Raw genomic sequence first — 16,539 nt, forward strand, 5'->3', positions numbered from 1 at the left:
GACATATAAATTAATATAGGTCATAACAGTAATACTGAAAACTGTAGCTCCGTAAATGCACTTCATTACTTTCCTCCTCTGGTTGATATTCCAGATCTTACATCGTAGTAATTTGTTTGAAAGACTTAAGGTAGTAAAATACTTTTTGTAAACTATGAATGATAAAGACTTACCACTGCCTTGAAAGCAGCTGTCCTCCACTCCCTTACATTGTAATGGAGTTGTGCATTGAGAGGTGGTGGGGTTACAAGTGAAACACTGTAGGCTGTTTTCTGTCTGAACAGCAGGAACTGAAACAGAAAAGAAAATAATTTGTTTGAAGAAGAGATTAAAATTAAGCATCACAAAATGAAAATTTAACGTGTCATAAGATGGCAGGATGTCAATGTTATTTTCTTATCTATCTTAAATAAACTACTAATCCATCTGAACTTACATGCCAGAGTTTCTGCATTGCAGTTATCTGTGTTGCAGCACTTAGCAGTTGCAACTGCACTCGCAAAACCCAAGTTGGATGAAAATGTCTGAGAGCCTGTGGCTGGACACAGGGAGGACGATGCACACGCTTTGAAGATTTGCTGTGCTGGAGTTCCAGATGAAGTGGCTACAAAATCAAAACGCCAGTTTGTTGTTGACATTAAGAACACATAACTTTGCAATACATATATTTCACAAAAAAGTAGATGACATAAATAAATTACTACCTTGAATGGAAGCTGTTACACACATCGTCTCTGAGGAACATGTTAGTGGTACTGTGGTTGAACATTGCGTATCTGTGCAAGTTTGACACTGAAGTGCTCCAGCTGCAATGGGGAGAAAAACAGTCAATATGATGATCATATCTCAAATGTCAAATAAAATATATGAAGTGTATTGATGATCTGTAAAGGCTGGAAACTCCTCCTTCGATTTTAAATTACATGAGGCTGTACTGGTTAAAAGGGGTTTAAGTGTCTAATATGCACTACTAGACTTTTTTACTTCTGAACATGTAGCATACTTGCACAGCCAAGTCTTGTCATATTACCTAAGTATTGTAATGTATAAAATGTATACATTTTGAATTCAATTTTGTCATTTACTTAACTTACTTAACTTATTTCGTTGTATTTATTATTCTAAATTTTCTTTATCTGTGTCCTACCTCTTAAGACTGCCTCTTGTATTGCTGTACTTTAACATTTGAATTTACTCTCTCGGGATCAATTCAGTCTTATCTTATCTACTGTATATCCTATCTATAATGTTTAAGCATATGAAATCCCTCCTGGTTAATTCAAATAAGTCATCTGCTGATATTAAGGTAAGAATTAATCCTTTCAAAAAATGATTTCTGGTAAAATGAAAAATGTTGTAAAATGTTGTAAATTAGGCTTTATTGTACCTGCAGAAACTATATTGTAAGAATAATTAGAGTTACCTGTGCTGGAGAGTGCCCAGATGAGAGTCAGTGAAAGGATCAGCTTCATCATGATGAACAGGTAAGTACTGTATTAGTTTTCCTCGATGGTGATACTACACCTTATAAGCACTTCACGTTATATATGTAGGTGTGGAATAAATGTATATGACGCATACGTTGAAGCTTCAGGTATTGGCTGTGATCCCATTTTTACAGCAGCAACCATTCAGACTCAGTAGAAATGCACAGCAATTAGTTTTTGTGTCATGCGTCATGTGTCAGTGAGCTCACGACAAAAGAAATATAAATTTCCTTGATACAAAAAACAATGATGGCGTCATTGTGAAAGACATTTTTCACACAGGGAGGATCAGTCTGACTTTGTGTAATCATCATTTGGAATGTTGTGAGACTGGCAACCCGACATTCCATTCAATTGCGTGGCTGGTATTGTTTGTATTGCAAGTATGGAACAATGTATTCATAACTCTAGCTGCACTGTAAATTGTATTCTATTGTTTAATCCGTTATGTCCTATTTGAATCCTCTATTTTACTTTGTTTTCATCCTTTCAAATACAATTTGTGACTATTTTATTATCATTATCAACAGAATAAACACACCTGTGATAAAGTGTCATGTAATTCAGAAAATCCTGCTGATTTCCACCCATACTGTGAAATAAGATGTGGCTCAAATGCTAAACACCAAATTTAGAGATAATTTGGTTCATATCAAAAGAATAGCAATATTGGGCTAGATACATCCATCAATAATATTCTGTTTAGTTATGAATACTCAATGTGCATAATATTATTTTTTAAAGTTACCCAAAGTTCAACATCTTTAAACAAGAAAAAAGTATGAAAATCATATTTAACAGGACCCAAATCCCAGTCCTCACAGGTGAATGCTTAAGGTGGACACCAATGGCTGCTTCGATTTCGCTTTCTGTGGCCTTTGAATCCTGTCTCCTCATAGCAGCTGGAAAGAAGGAACAACAAAAAATGAATATTCATCTTTAGAGCGCCTCTTCTGATGCTAGAGCACTTTTTATCTGTCAACCCTCAAAACAAAGACTTCCTGCCATCTAATATAAATGATATAAACAGCTATCAACATGTTATTTAAATGCTTGTTTCCACATTACACTTTAGTATGAAAATGGAAGAAGAATAATGTCTTTAAAAACATTTGCATTTTAAATTTGAGAGTCTTTTCGGAACTCACCTGCAACCTGCATATACTCGCATACCCTCCCTGTCGAACCACAGACGGTGACACACTCGATGTGGAACTGCATCACCCGTTGCGCATGTGTTGGCGGCAAAAAGGAATAGTGTTGGTGCGCAAGGAAAAATAGTCCTAAATGGCACTCGAGGGAATGCTGGAATAAAACATACCGTTTAGCCCTATATCGGCCATCTATATGATAGCATATTGAGTTTAGAATAATAACACTTTTCAATAAAACAATTCATGTGTAAACACTATACCATTCACAGTGCTACAACGTATAATGTTACAATGTTATATGGTTGTTATTTTAAACAGTGTTTATTCAGGTACAACATTGTCGAACAAGTTTCACTCAAAATCACCATTCCCCTGAGATTATGTTCTCATGCTGGCAAAGCGTTGAAATAAAGTCAAGTCACAAATAAGGTTGTGACTCGACGTCTAATGGACTTGTTGGCCTCGACGCAGGTTGAGGAAATATTTGCAGGGACACAGCAGGACTGACAGTTTGAGATCAGAGGAAGCCTTAAACAGTCAACATGAAGCGTTACAGAGTGAACTGCAGTTTAGCTGCACAGAGCCGGAACAGACAGCTGCATGGATTGAAATGAGAATGTGTCTGTTGTGTTAGATGATGTTCTCTGCATGCTGACATTGCCACACCTGCAGTTGTTCAATTGACGACACTGCCTCTCTCTATTTTTAGAGGCCATTGACAAACTGACATACAATACGTTAATAACTAGGTTGTGTCTTACACTCAGACCTATGTGCGTGATGTTATTTTTGACTTGCTCGTTACTAACTCCTCTATTTTCTTGACACTTCATAGTGTTTTAACAAAGGAAAAAAAATGGAGGCTGTGTTTCATCATTTCAAGTCAAGTCAAGTCAATTATATTTATAGCCCAATATCACAAATCACAAATATGCCTCAGGGGGCTTTACAATCTGTACATCATACAACACCCTCTGTCCTTTTCGACCCTCACTTTGGATAGGAAATGAGGGTCGCAACCATAGACTGTGTATAAGAAGTAGAAGTAGTCACCGTGATGTCACCCATTGGTTTGTGGAATGCCGTTTTGAAGCCTCAAGTTCGGCATTTTGGCCATCGCAATCTTGGTTTTCTGCCGTTGCCATCTCTTTGGTTTTTGCAACCAGAAGTGAGACGAGAGGGTGGAGCTAAGTACAACCAAACGCTGAATACGAAATTTTTGTTGACAAAAAGGTTGTACTTAACTTTTATAAACTGAAAACACACTGTGAAAGGGTTAAAGTTGTAAGACGAAAACACGGACAACTCCCAGACCGGACAACGCCGTGGTAGCAACCTGTCACAAGGTAGCCACGCCCTAAAGCATACCCTGCTTTATGGTCTATTTGACTCTAAATGGGACCATAATTTACTAAATGATCATGCTGTATTGAAGAAGACTTGAAACTAGCGATTGAGACCATAAACTCATGTTTACAATGTTTACGTAGGTAATAAATCAAGTCAGAAGTCGAGTCATATTCTCATAGACTTCTATACAATCAGACTTTTCTTTGCAACCAGAGGAGTCCCCCCTGCTGGCTATAAGAAAGAATGCAAGATAAGGCACTTCAGCATTGGCTTCACTTCTCAGACCTCGGAGGTTGCCCACTGTTTGCAATAGTATAGTGCACACTGTGTGTGTACATAATTGAGCAACATAATAAAATTACTATAGACAATCCATTTGATAAAAAGATATAGAATGTGAACATGAAAAGATGGATGATGGATGCAAACAGCTCGAGCCGTAGCCACATAGCCTCCTCTACACCATACAACCTGGAAAGAGGACGGGCTATAGGAACATACAAGAAGCAAAACAAAAGCACATCATTCACACAGATAGGAGAATGAAACTAACACACAAAGGGAGAGAGGGAGGATCCAGAATATGGATGGGATGAGCTCGCTGCAACATGTTCTCATCCCAACTCGTCACATACCATCCCTTGGCATCACTTTTTCGGCATCAAAACCACAATAGTTACCCTTATTGGCATTACTTTAGGATTAGGCAAAAAAAAACCACTATAGTTAGGTTTATGAAAGAATTACATGGTTGGGGTTAAAACTACTACGTTTGTACAATGAAAATAACACTGAACGTTGTGAAAACGGGACACGAAAAGCTGATTGTAATGTGACGCACAGGACACGAACAGCGGTCTCCTGGATGAAAGCCTTGTGTTTTCTGGACCCATTCACCTCCCCTCCCGCCTGTCCGGTGTGTGTCTTTTCGCTCTTAAAACTACGTCACCACACTCCCAGCACACGTTCTTGTGGAACGTTTACTGTTGCCGCAGATGGGTTTACATTGTAGTTAATGGAACGCCCGGTGCGTTTCATACCAGTGCTAAAGGGTGCCTTGTGCAGTGGTAACACCCTGGGAATGAGAACGGGCTGGGATGAGGCAACAGCCAGGAGAGAGAGACAGAGGTCCCAGGATGGGCGATGGTCCAGCACAGAGAAGACTGAGTTAAAAGAGAGAGAGAGAGAGAGAGAGAGAGAGAGAACTTTGGGTTTGGACATGTATTCACTGTCTTGATTAGGACAGCTAGTGCAGAAGTTAGTTGAGGCGGGCAGGCAGACAAAGATGCAGACAGATTAACAGGAAACAAACAGGCAAGATCACTAGCAGGAGCTGGAAGCATGGCACAGTGATCCGGCGGAGACTGGCTGTTGGCGTTGGAGCAGGGTTTATGAAGTAAACCAGCTAGGTGTTGTGCATGCTGGTCAAAGAACTTATATTACTAAGGAGTGAAAGTCAATTTGTTGTTCCATTGCAACATCAACGCCCAGCAGCAGAGCTACGCTTCCGCCATTTTGGACTGAAAGCAACTACCAGACGCCAGTAAAACGTCCTCCCACAAAGTGCCGTACAAAAGTATTTTTGTAATTATTTCTATTCTATTGTCATAATTTTAATATATCTACCGAAATGGTCTGTGTTGAACAATGAAAATATTATAAATGTGCATACTATTATAACTACTTATTAATTTATTCATTATACTATTTTGCCCGGCCGCTTCCCAAAGGAGCATAAAGTGAACGATGGACATAAATGGAAGTTAGAAGAATCCAGCACAGATTTTGAGTGCAATCTCAAACTTCTTCATGTCAAGGACTTCCAAAATCAATGTCCAATAGACCACAGACCATAGATGTATGAGAGGTTGTGCCCTATGCGTTTGCCCTGCGTGTTAGTAAATAGCCTACAACTACTAGATTCTGTTTATGTCATGCTACTAGCACTACTAGCCGATAGCCGGTTGTTTGGGAACAGTGACATTAATACATCCACCACAGTACAGGCTTACAGCATACAGCCCATGGGTGTATTATTAGATGATGAATTACAGTCAATATATCCATTATTACGGCTTCAGCTATTAGTGAATTTTACAACTTTTAAGACATAATGATTTAAATGAGGGCTATTTAAGTGTTCGTACTGGGAAGTTGATTTACCTTGAAAACAATTATCCTCTGATTTACAGATGACTCTTTATACATTCATGGCTATGGACTCATTGGCGTTTTTGGTCCACAATGGCGGCAGCGCTACCACAGCGTCATTTAGCGGCCACTGTCAAAAAAGCACCAGAGTTTCACTTCTTTGCTTCTATACTCTTTTGTTTGAGCAGAGTTTATGAAGTGAAGAGGAGCTGGCTTGATTTGTGGGCAGGTGTGCTGATTGCAGGAGACTGGCAGGTGTGCTGATTGCAGATTATGTCCAGGTGAGCAGTGAGAAAGAGAGAGAGGACAAAAGGGGGGAGAGAAACAAGCACACCATACTATCATACTAAAAGGGAGGAAAATAATAAAAACACACTCACGCCAGCAGGCAGGTGTCACGGAGGAGGGACTGTGACACTGTCCACAGGACCACACTATATTCACACTGTATTCACACAAAGCACACTATATTTACAGTGAAATAAATTTACATGAAAAATACTATATTCAAACTATATCACACAAAGCACACTATTGTATATCCACAATGGTTTTGTTTGATTTTCTTTCAGAAGGGTACAGTGTAGAATGTTTGGGTATATGTCTGAAATCCTACCATGAATGGTGAGAACACAACGGGCCAGAAAAAAAAAATTACTGTATATTAATACAACTGCACCCAGATCTCCCTGGCATGTGGCTCAAGTAACTGGTTGGTTAGTCATTATGGATGATTGATCTTGCTGTCCCTTTGGTTGCTCTGGTTACAAACACACACACACACACACACACACACACACACACGCACACACATGTGTCAAATTCAGAAATAACAAATGTTAGCATTTGGAGTGTGCCACTGTTTCATGCCACAACATGAAACAGTGGCATGACTTTCTATTGCAAAGGACTGAAGAAAACATACCTTAAGTTGTCAGGAGGCGGAGCAGCAATGCACTCTCTGCTATAGAGGCGAAGTCCCACCCCTTCCGCTGGACCACCATGGGACCTTATTTTGGAAAAAATAGTGTCTACAGTGAGAGACAAATATTTTTTTGAACCTGTTTGAATTGCACCATGAATCACACATGTGATGTGTGTCAGTTTAAAAGATCATTTTGTAAGTCAAGAAAGTCGCAGTTTGTTGTAAAACTGTTGAAGTTTAAGATGGTGAAAATATGTAATTAGAAAGACTACACACCCAAAAGATGCCTAAGCGACGTCTCTCTCTCTGAAGCTACCATGCCTGTGTGTTTCGTACTGGGACGTACTAACACGAGCAACGGGTGTCACTCATTCTTTCGCTTCCCAGCTGATAAAAAGACATAATTTAAGATGTGACATTTGTGCGTGGTCATAGCTAAGTTAACTAGCTAGCTAGTGTTGGTTATGTACATAGTACGAGACGAGAGATGTAGTTCACAGAGCGGTTTCACACAAAACTAAATGATAGTACGACAAACTGTGACTTTCTTGACTTTTCTTGACAAAATTACTTTTTAAACTGACATAACATAATATGTGTAATTCATGCCGCAATTCAAACGGGATCAAAAAGTTATTTGTCTCTCGCCGTTGACTACAATATTTTTTCAGAAATAAGGTCTTATGGGGTCTACCGGAAGGGGAGGGACTTCGCTTCTCTATCTGGTCTGTCACAACATCGCTGTCCAGGTCCATCAAGATTTTCCACTCAGTTGTCATCAACATAAAGGCATCCGGATGGTCCTGAGACATGGTGCTTTGCAGTCTATTCTTGATGAACTACAGTGTCGAAAAGATCCTCTCATAGGCTACTTGAGTGACTGACAGATTGAGGTGAAATTTGAATGCCAGACCAAGGCCACGGTATGCATCCGTCAAGTTGTATTGGTTTAGTATGTGAAAACAACAGATTGCGCAGTTTTTGCAGGCAACACATGTTTTGATCCCTGGTTCCTCATCATGTGGTTCTCCATCTTCATCAGGTTGCTCATCTCTGAGGTCATATTTTTGTAACGGTGGCATCTTCAGTGTTTGCCAGTGTTCTCCCAGGCCTCTTAATTCAGCTTCAAGTGTCTCAGCTGTGGCTCTGTCAACAAACTTGATAAAATACCCACTAAGTCTTTCCAAGGCTGTTTTCTGGATGCCCCTCTCCCTTATGTTGGCCTTAGATCCAGGTATGCGAAATCTGTGCAGACTGTTTCATTTGATTCAAACCAAGACCTGATGCCTTCTGGCACTCTATCCAGAATCATGTTGTGGACTTTTACCTCATACTCTGAGACAGGGTCTGATGGGCTCTCATCCAATGCCAGTTCACCTGCCATAGCTTTCTTCTTTCTCACTCTTTTTTTTCTGGCAGGCCACCCTGAACCTCAGCCTCACAGTCAGTGTGGCTCTGCAGCTTTTCATTTGCCCACACTAAGAACTGGTCTGCTGCCTTCTGAACACTAGCTGCGAATTTGATGACGGTGTTGGTGGGCAGTCCCGCCGTCAGGGGGGGTCAAAGGGTACAGGTGACCCCCGGCCCAAGGCCTCCCTGTCGCCTGTCGGTCGAGCTCATCCATCATTTGAGAGCCAATCATCTTGCGTATCGCTACCAAGATTCTACCAAGATTTGACCAATCGGAGGCCGCCCTGCTACCAAGAATGGCGACAGCCAATCACCGTCCGTTGCGTCTACCAAGATTTGACCAATCACACTCGCTATCGCTACCAAGATTGACGCCGGAAGCCACGCCCCTAGAAATCAACGTCAGGTCCCTTCAACGGAAAGTCAAGTCCTTCACCAGCATTTCTTTTCGACCCGACGTCTTTGCTATAGTTTGGGTAAGTTCATCGTCAACCATTTATTGAAAATATGTGGTTTACATTGGTGGCGAGCCAGCACGCTAGCGAGCTAATGTCATATCCACGTAACCTGGCTATCTCACACTAGTTGAAGTCGCGAACGACTCTCCATTCATAACCAGCTAACGTCAGCTGATATGATACTATGCTTTATTTTAGGCAGCTGACAACACTAGTGTGTTAGCCTGTCTGTTTACATAGCACATTATGTAGCCCTACAGTTAATAACGGGCTGGCTATTTGGTAATAACACTGACGTTAACGTTAATCAATAGTACAAGACAGAAAATACGTAGTCCACAGTTTACCAACGTAATCTATGTTTCCACTCTTTATGTGTGGCTCAGTCTATGTATTTGGTATTTTGCTGAGTATGCTGAGAGGGTGAAAGAGTCTGCGAAGATGGCTGTTCTGCGTCGCGGTGGAGACCCGGAGAATATGCAGCATGTCCTGAGCCAACATCAGATGCAGTTTGGGATATTCAGGGGCCAAACTTTTCAATGGGTGGCAGAAAATGCGTTGGGGTATGCGGGTTATGTGGTGGCATCAATGTCAGAGGAGTCAGGAAACTCTGATTCACACAACAACCTCGTCAACAAAAGAGCCTTCCAGGGGTACATCTCACATTATCCTGCAGGCCGTTATGCCATCCAGGTCAAGCGGGAGGTGAGATCCGCTAGAAGCCAGAGCCAACCTGCCACTGCTGCTGCTGCCACCTCCACACAGCCGCCCTCCAACTCACCACGGCCCTCAGCCCCTTCTCAAGCTACAACCGCCACACAGCCGCCCTCCAGCTCACCACGGCCCTCAGCCTCTTCACGAGCTGCAACCACCACACAGCTGCCCTCCACCTCACCACGGCCCTCAGCCTCTTTGCGAGCAGGCCATCTCCACCTCAAAAATCACCTTCCTCAGCCCAGAGAGCCTGCCTCCTGCAGTTGAAAGGAAAGGAAGACCCTGTATGCCTAACAGCAGAGTGGCAAATCCCCACATCTTTGTTTTGCCCCCTAATACTGCAGGGATGGCCCAGCTAAAACAAAGACTGAACATAACTCCATCTGCTGGTCTTAGGCCGCCCTTCCTTGCAGCTCTCGAGCCGCCTCTCCAGGCAGCTCCCCAACCTCTCAGACCTCTCCTGCTTGTGCCCAGACCTCTCCTGTGTGCAGCCCAACCTCACCTGCCTGCACCACAACCTCTCTTGCCTGCCTTCCAATCTGTGGTTCCTGCAGGTTCTTCCCTGACAGATGTACCTTACACCACTCAAAATTACCACAAGAGGAAAAGACAGGAGGAGGAACAGAGTGGCAAAAGGAAGAGGAAATACTCTAGGAAGAGTGACGCCATCACCTGCAAGCAGTGTCAGAGGGAGCGGGACCCTGCCACCCACCAACAGTACTTTGGGAATTGGTACTGCCAGGCCACAGCCACCGTGACTCTGGCTGAGTGGAGGGCTGCACTTGAAGCCCGGGGATATGGCACAAAAAAAGATACTCGACCCTGATAACTCTGTTCACATTAGCCTATATTGTATTGTATTATATACTATTTCATATACTGTATTGTATTCTAGTAATATAGTATTAATAATAATCTATTATATTCTATTATACGATACTATATTCTATTCTATTCTATTACATGGTATTATATTATATTATATGGTATTATATTATATTTTATTATATTGCATTATATTATATATATATTATTCTAGTAATAATAGTATTAATAATAATCTATTATATTCTATTATACGATACTATATTCTATTCTATTCTATTACATGGTATTATATTATATTATATGGTATTATATTATATTATATTTTATTATATTGCATTATATTATATATATATTATTCTAGTAACAATAGTATTTATAATATATATTTTTTATTGTATTATATATATATATATATTTATATATATATATATATATTCTGTTCTATTTTGTTCCATTACATTGTATTCCTGTTGATTTTATTGTTGATAAATGTATATACCACTGATTGCACTGATTTTATTACTGTACTGTTTTTTAAAATTTGTTTATAATAAATATGTTATTAAGATGACTCAATACAAGTGTTCTTTTTCATTCAAATACAATGTATAGCATACCACTGAATTATATTATATACAATAAATATATATATACTCTTCTAGTAATAATAGTATTAATAATAATCTATTTTATTAGTCTACATTATATTAAATTATATTATAATATTATATATAAACTATTCTGTCCTGTTCCTAAATGATAGGCTATTAATTAATCACAATGGCAAGTGTATAAAGTTAATAGTCAATGCTTGTGATAAACAAAATAATAATAATCTATTTTATTAGCCTATATTATATTAAATTATATTATAATATTATATATAAACTATTCTGTCCTGTTCCTAAATGATAGGCTATTAATTAATCACAATGGGAAGTGTATAAAGTTAATAGTCAATGCTTGTGATAAACAAAATATTGTAATATTTACATACACCACACACTGCTTAATTTCTACCATAGATTAAGCACAACAGACAATATTAACACACCGTTTGAACCGCCTTAATAATAAAGCCAATTACATCTTTCATATCATTACAACACGGGATACGAGGCGATGATCATCAGCCGTGTTTTGGTAGCGCGTTAATGTTACTATTTATAGCATTAATAGCTCGACGATCTGCGATAATAAAGCCAATAGGAAATAGCGATAATAATGATAAATGACCGTCATTATAACGGCAACGATAAAAGATCCACCTTAGAACCATCTATGCATGTGTGTTTGCTAAATATTAATGGCATGAGGTTTGGGTGAGACGGGTTTCGAGGCGAGGATCATCAGACATATTCTGGTAGTGTGTTACTATTTTTAGCAACCGTAGCACGACCAACCGGCTATTTCCTTGGCGCCAGGGGGGCCCCATGCAAAGGTTCATGGTTGACCCTTAAATGGGATCAAGTACAACAATTTACCTAATGACCTATATCACTGTCATCCATCCATCCATCCATTATCTGGAATGGATGTGCCCCCACTTATCTTATTCAGGGTTGCAGGGGGAATGGAGCCGATCCCAGCTGACACTGGGCGAAGGCAGGACACCCTGGACAGGTCGCCAGACTATCACAAGGCTGACACATAGAGACATTCATGCTCACATTCACACCTACGGGCAATTTAGAGTCAAGTTAAATGTATTTACATGATAAATAAATGTATCATTATCAATAAAACACCTTTCAACTTGTCATCTGATACCCCACCGCTGTTGACGTTATTTCCAGAGTACGTATGACGTTATCTCCAGATGGTCGGACTCATATGCGGATTCAGATGGCCCAATCATAAAAAAATAAAATATGATGTAATGGAACTTCCGTCTGTATATGATAAAGTATGATGATAGTGAAGATGAAAATGAAGACGAAGATGACTAGAAGTTCTAGAAGAACTAGAAGTTGAGGTGATTAACTATGTACATTCACATTATTTGAGTCAAGTGATTCACATGTTTTGTTATTTCAGAGTTCTTTTGCCATTGGTTTATTTTATAAATAGGCTAGAATAGACCTTGGATTAAAATCATGTTCCCCCTTAAAATAACCTCTTTTATTTCCATTGAATAAGAGTGCATTTATGTTTCTAGTAAAACAATACATTAACCATCATTGTGGCATGTATTGATAAACCTTACAGTGAAGGTGTCAATAAACATAATAAATAAGGTCTATGATTCTTGATTACAAAAGTTCTGATCAGTCAGGACTAGGCTGGTTTTAAATATTAATAGCAGTTTACTAGCCTAATTCTCCTTTACAAGTTTGTTTACATTCAGACAGGCCAACTCATTAAAATATGCAATAATTAATCAGTGTATATGATGGCATAGTGGCATTAGAAGGTGCCAGAGATCACCAAATTTTTTTTAAATTTTTATTTTTTTTTCCTCCGTGGGGTCATGCCGCCGGATCCCCCTAGCTGGCTACTGTTTACTACTGGCTGGGAAGTGTAAAGAAACACCAGGTATGACAGGTGAAGCTGAACAGAAAAGGTGAGGAGCTAGGCAGACAAGCAAATAATAAAAAAAAACCTGTAGCAGGCTCAATTTTAAAGCTGGAGTAAAGATACTTGTGTCATGTGAAACTACACAACCAGAAGTGGGTGTGGAGGTGGGGCCCAATTTGGAAAGTCTGTCCCCCCCATCCATAATTCCTAATGGCTGGCCTGTTGCTACCCCACCAACAGGTTGGTGCAGTCATAGGTGTATAGAGTATAGAGTTATGGACTCACTGCACACAGCCTTGTGGGAGCCGGTGCTGAGCATGAGGGTGGAGGAGAGGCGGGATCAGTAAAGATTATTTTTGTTGGCAGTGCTGTGTTATTTATCTTCTCTGGTGACACCGCCACACCTGCTGTTGTTGAATTGACGTCACTGCCTCTTTCTATTTTTACTTCAATAATAGGCCATTGAAAATCAAACTACATTTTATCATTTATCAAGTAGGTTATGGGTAGGGGAATTTTAACATATCGCCCAGTCCTACTGGGCAGCAGAGTCCTGCAGTGCGTTTGGCTAACTGAGCTAACAGGGGGACAATTGAGGTATTCATTCAATCAAACATTGCAGCAGTGGTCGTTGAAGACACAGCTGCACTCTACTGAGTGGACTCTTATAGTTTTTATTGGCAGTGCTGTGTTGTTGATCTTCTCAGCATGCTGACATTGCCACACCTGCTGTCTCTATTTTTACCTCAATAATAGGTAATTGAAAATCAAACATATCTTGTGTTATTCATCAAGTAGGTTGTGTCTTACACACACCTACGTGCGTGATGTTGTTTTTGCTTTGTTCGTTACCAACTCCTCTATTTTCTTTGTCGGGACACCTCATAGTGTATTAGCAAAGGAAGAACAATGGCGGCTGTGTTTCATTATTTCAAGCCAAAATCACAAATCACAAATTTGCCTTTACCATCTGTACACCATACGACACCCTATGTCCTTTTCAACCCTCATAGTGGAGGAAAAACTTAAAATGGAAGAGCAACTGAGGAGGGATCCCTCTCCCAGGACGGACAGACGTGCAATAGATGTGCGTACACAATAGACCAACATAAAGATATTACAATATAGACAATCCATGTGACAAAAATGATATATAGAAATTCTGTGTATCATTTTGTCACATGATAGAATGTAAACATAAATGAAAAACAATGTATTCAAACAGCTAGAGCCGTAGCCACACAACCTCCTTTCCACCATGCAACCTGGAAAGAGGACAGGCTACACAAACATACAAGAAGCAAAACTGAAGCACATCATTCACATCAGCATGAAAGAGAGAGAGAGAGACTACTTTGGGTTAGGTTTTGGACATGTATTCTCTGGCCTGATTAGGACAGCTATTTCTATTATATTCTATTACATACTGGAATACATACAGTATGTGTCTGTGAAGGTGACATTTGTCCTTCACAAATCTATCTCTAATTGTTAAAGTGATTTTTAAAGCAAAAATTACCAACATTTTCTGGTTCCAGCTTTTTAATAGAAGGGATTTGATAGTTTTCTCAGTTTTAAATCACCCTATAGACTGCTTGTTCCGACAAAACAAGACATTCAACACAACAAAACAACGCCTTGGACTTTAAAATGTATTTCTAATTATAAAAATAGACCAAATGATGCATCAATTAACGAATCAAGAAAACTGGCAAGATAATCAATCAATCAATCAATCAATCAATCAATCAATCAATCAATCAATCAATCAATCAATCAATCAATCAATCAATCATGTTGCAGCCCTCCTGTGAGTCGATGATCTAGATCTGTCTTTTATGTGTCCAAATATTAAGCTGAAATTATTGCTTGATAGACTCAAAATTAATCAGCAACAATTTTTGAAAATGTATTGTTTTAGTTATTTTTCCAGCAAAAACAACAAATATTTACTGGTTCCAGTTTCTCTTGTGTGAAGATTGGTTGCTTGTCTTCAATAATAATAAACTGAATATACAGTATTTGGGTTTTGGACTGCTGGTTGACAAAACAAGCTCTGTCCCCATGGCCTCTGGGAAATTGTAATGGACTGGACTGTAATGGACAACTTTCATTATTTTCTGACATGTTACACAAAGTAATTAATTGATTAATCAAGAAAATAATTGAGAAAAATAATCATTAGTTGTAGCCCTATTAAAATACATTGCCTAAATTTGGATGTATAATATCTCCTATCCCCCCATATCGTGCAGACTTTCATAAATACAATATAAATAAATGCTTAATTACTGATTGCCTTAATAACCACTACAGAGGGATGTGTTTACTTTTTGATTCAGAAATGTGTGAATGTGTGAAAAAGGATGTATTAAAAGGGGAAGGGGGCCCACTGAGGCTAAATATTTACCAGACTTTTGTGCTATGCCACTGCATGTAACCAATTGTAAAAACAAACTATAACACTGTTACTTTTTACTGTTTTAAAGTGACTTTACACTTTTCATTGGTTCATCATTCTTGGCTTTTGGGTAATAACCCAACAGATAAGCCACAAACTGTTGTCATTGTATATATCAGAAAAAGCTTTTTTAGACAGGTTATAATATATACAGTACAGTAGCTCTCATTGTATTACATTAAACTACTGCAACATCTATTTATATAATAAAAGATTACAAAAAACTTGCATAAATATTGAAAATATTGATATAAATCATAATCATAGATGAAATGAATTAATGTGAATGAGCGATTCCTCAACAACCCTATAGAACAATCCTTTATCATTTCTGACTCAGTTTTGGAATATACAGCGTACTACACAAACCAAGAGGTGCCATTCATTTTATTGTAATGAAAAATGTTGGCAGAGACGTTTGTGCTACACCACTGAGTATAGCCAATTGTAAAAACAAAACAAACAAAAAAACAACTGTAAAACTGTTTATCTTTTTTTTATTAACGTGACTTCACACTTTATATAAATTATAATTATAGATAGAATGAATTAATATGAATTAGCAATATGTGACAACAGACAAATTAACTGTTAATATAATAAATAGTTACATTATTGTGAAAAGGCTGAATTAATATGAATTAGCAATATGTGACAACAGACAAATTAATTGTTAAATTAAATAAATGGTTAGATTATTGTGAAAAGGCACCTAACGCAGTGGTCACCCCTATCTACATCCCTGGTGGGCCAGACTAACTGTCAAAATATAAATATTATCCCTACATTGTTATATATTTTTTCAATCTATACCATTCTTCTTTCCTAAATCCATTTTTAAGTCAATAGACTCAGTTATATCATCCTACATACAACAACTTTCTGAACCTACCAATTACCCATTTTTTTCAGGTACCTGCAAACCAGACACTTTCTCCACTCAGATAGAACGTTTCCTCGAAACACCTGATCTGAGCACAGCTTTGCGTTTCTTAGTCTACACCCATCAAGCAAACGTTCAATATCCGCTATCTATGACATACTGGCAGGTACAATCCCCTCTCAACAAAATTAAAACTGCCTG

At 38.9% G+C, this 16,539-nt stretch overlaps 1 long non-coding RNA gene across 1 annotated transcript; it reads right to left on the reverse strand.

Annotated features, from left to right (window-relative positions):
- Positions 1 to 534: 534 nt before the first annotated feature.
- LOC141768232 (uncharacterized) lies at positions 535 to 1,499 on the reverse strand. Its single transcript, XR_012594024.1, has 3 exons — positions 1,424 to 1,499; positions 705 to 806; positions 535 to 604 (listed from the first exon to the last, which is right to left on the reverse strand). It is a non-coding gene; the product is annotated as an uncharacterized LOC141768232 (long non-coding RNA).
- Positions 1,500 to 16,539: the final 15,040 nt, after the last annotated feature.

The sequence above is a fragment of the Sebastes fasciatus genome, chromosome 5, assembly GCF_043250625.1.
Source record: "Sebastes fasciatus isolate fSebFas1 chromosome 5, fSebFas1.pri, whole genome shotgun sequence".
Lineage (NCBI taxonomy): Eukaryota > Metazoa > Chordata > Actinopteri > Perciformes > Sebastidae > Sebastes > Sebastes fasciatus.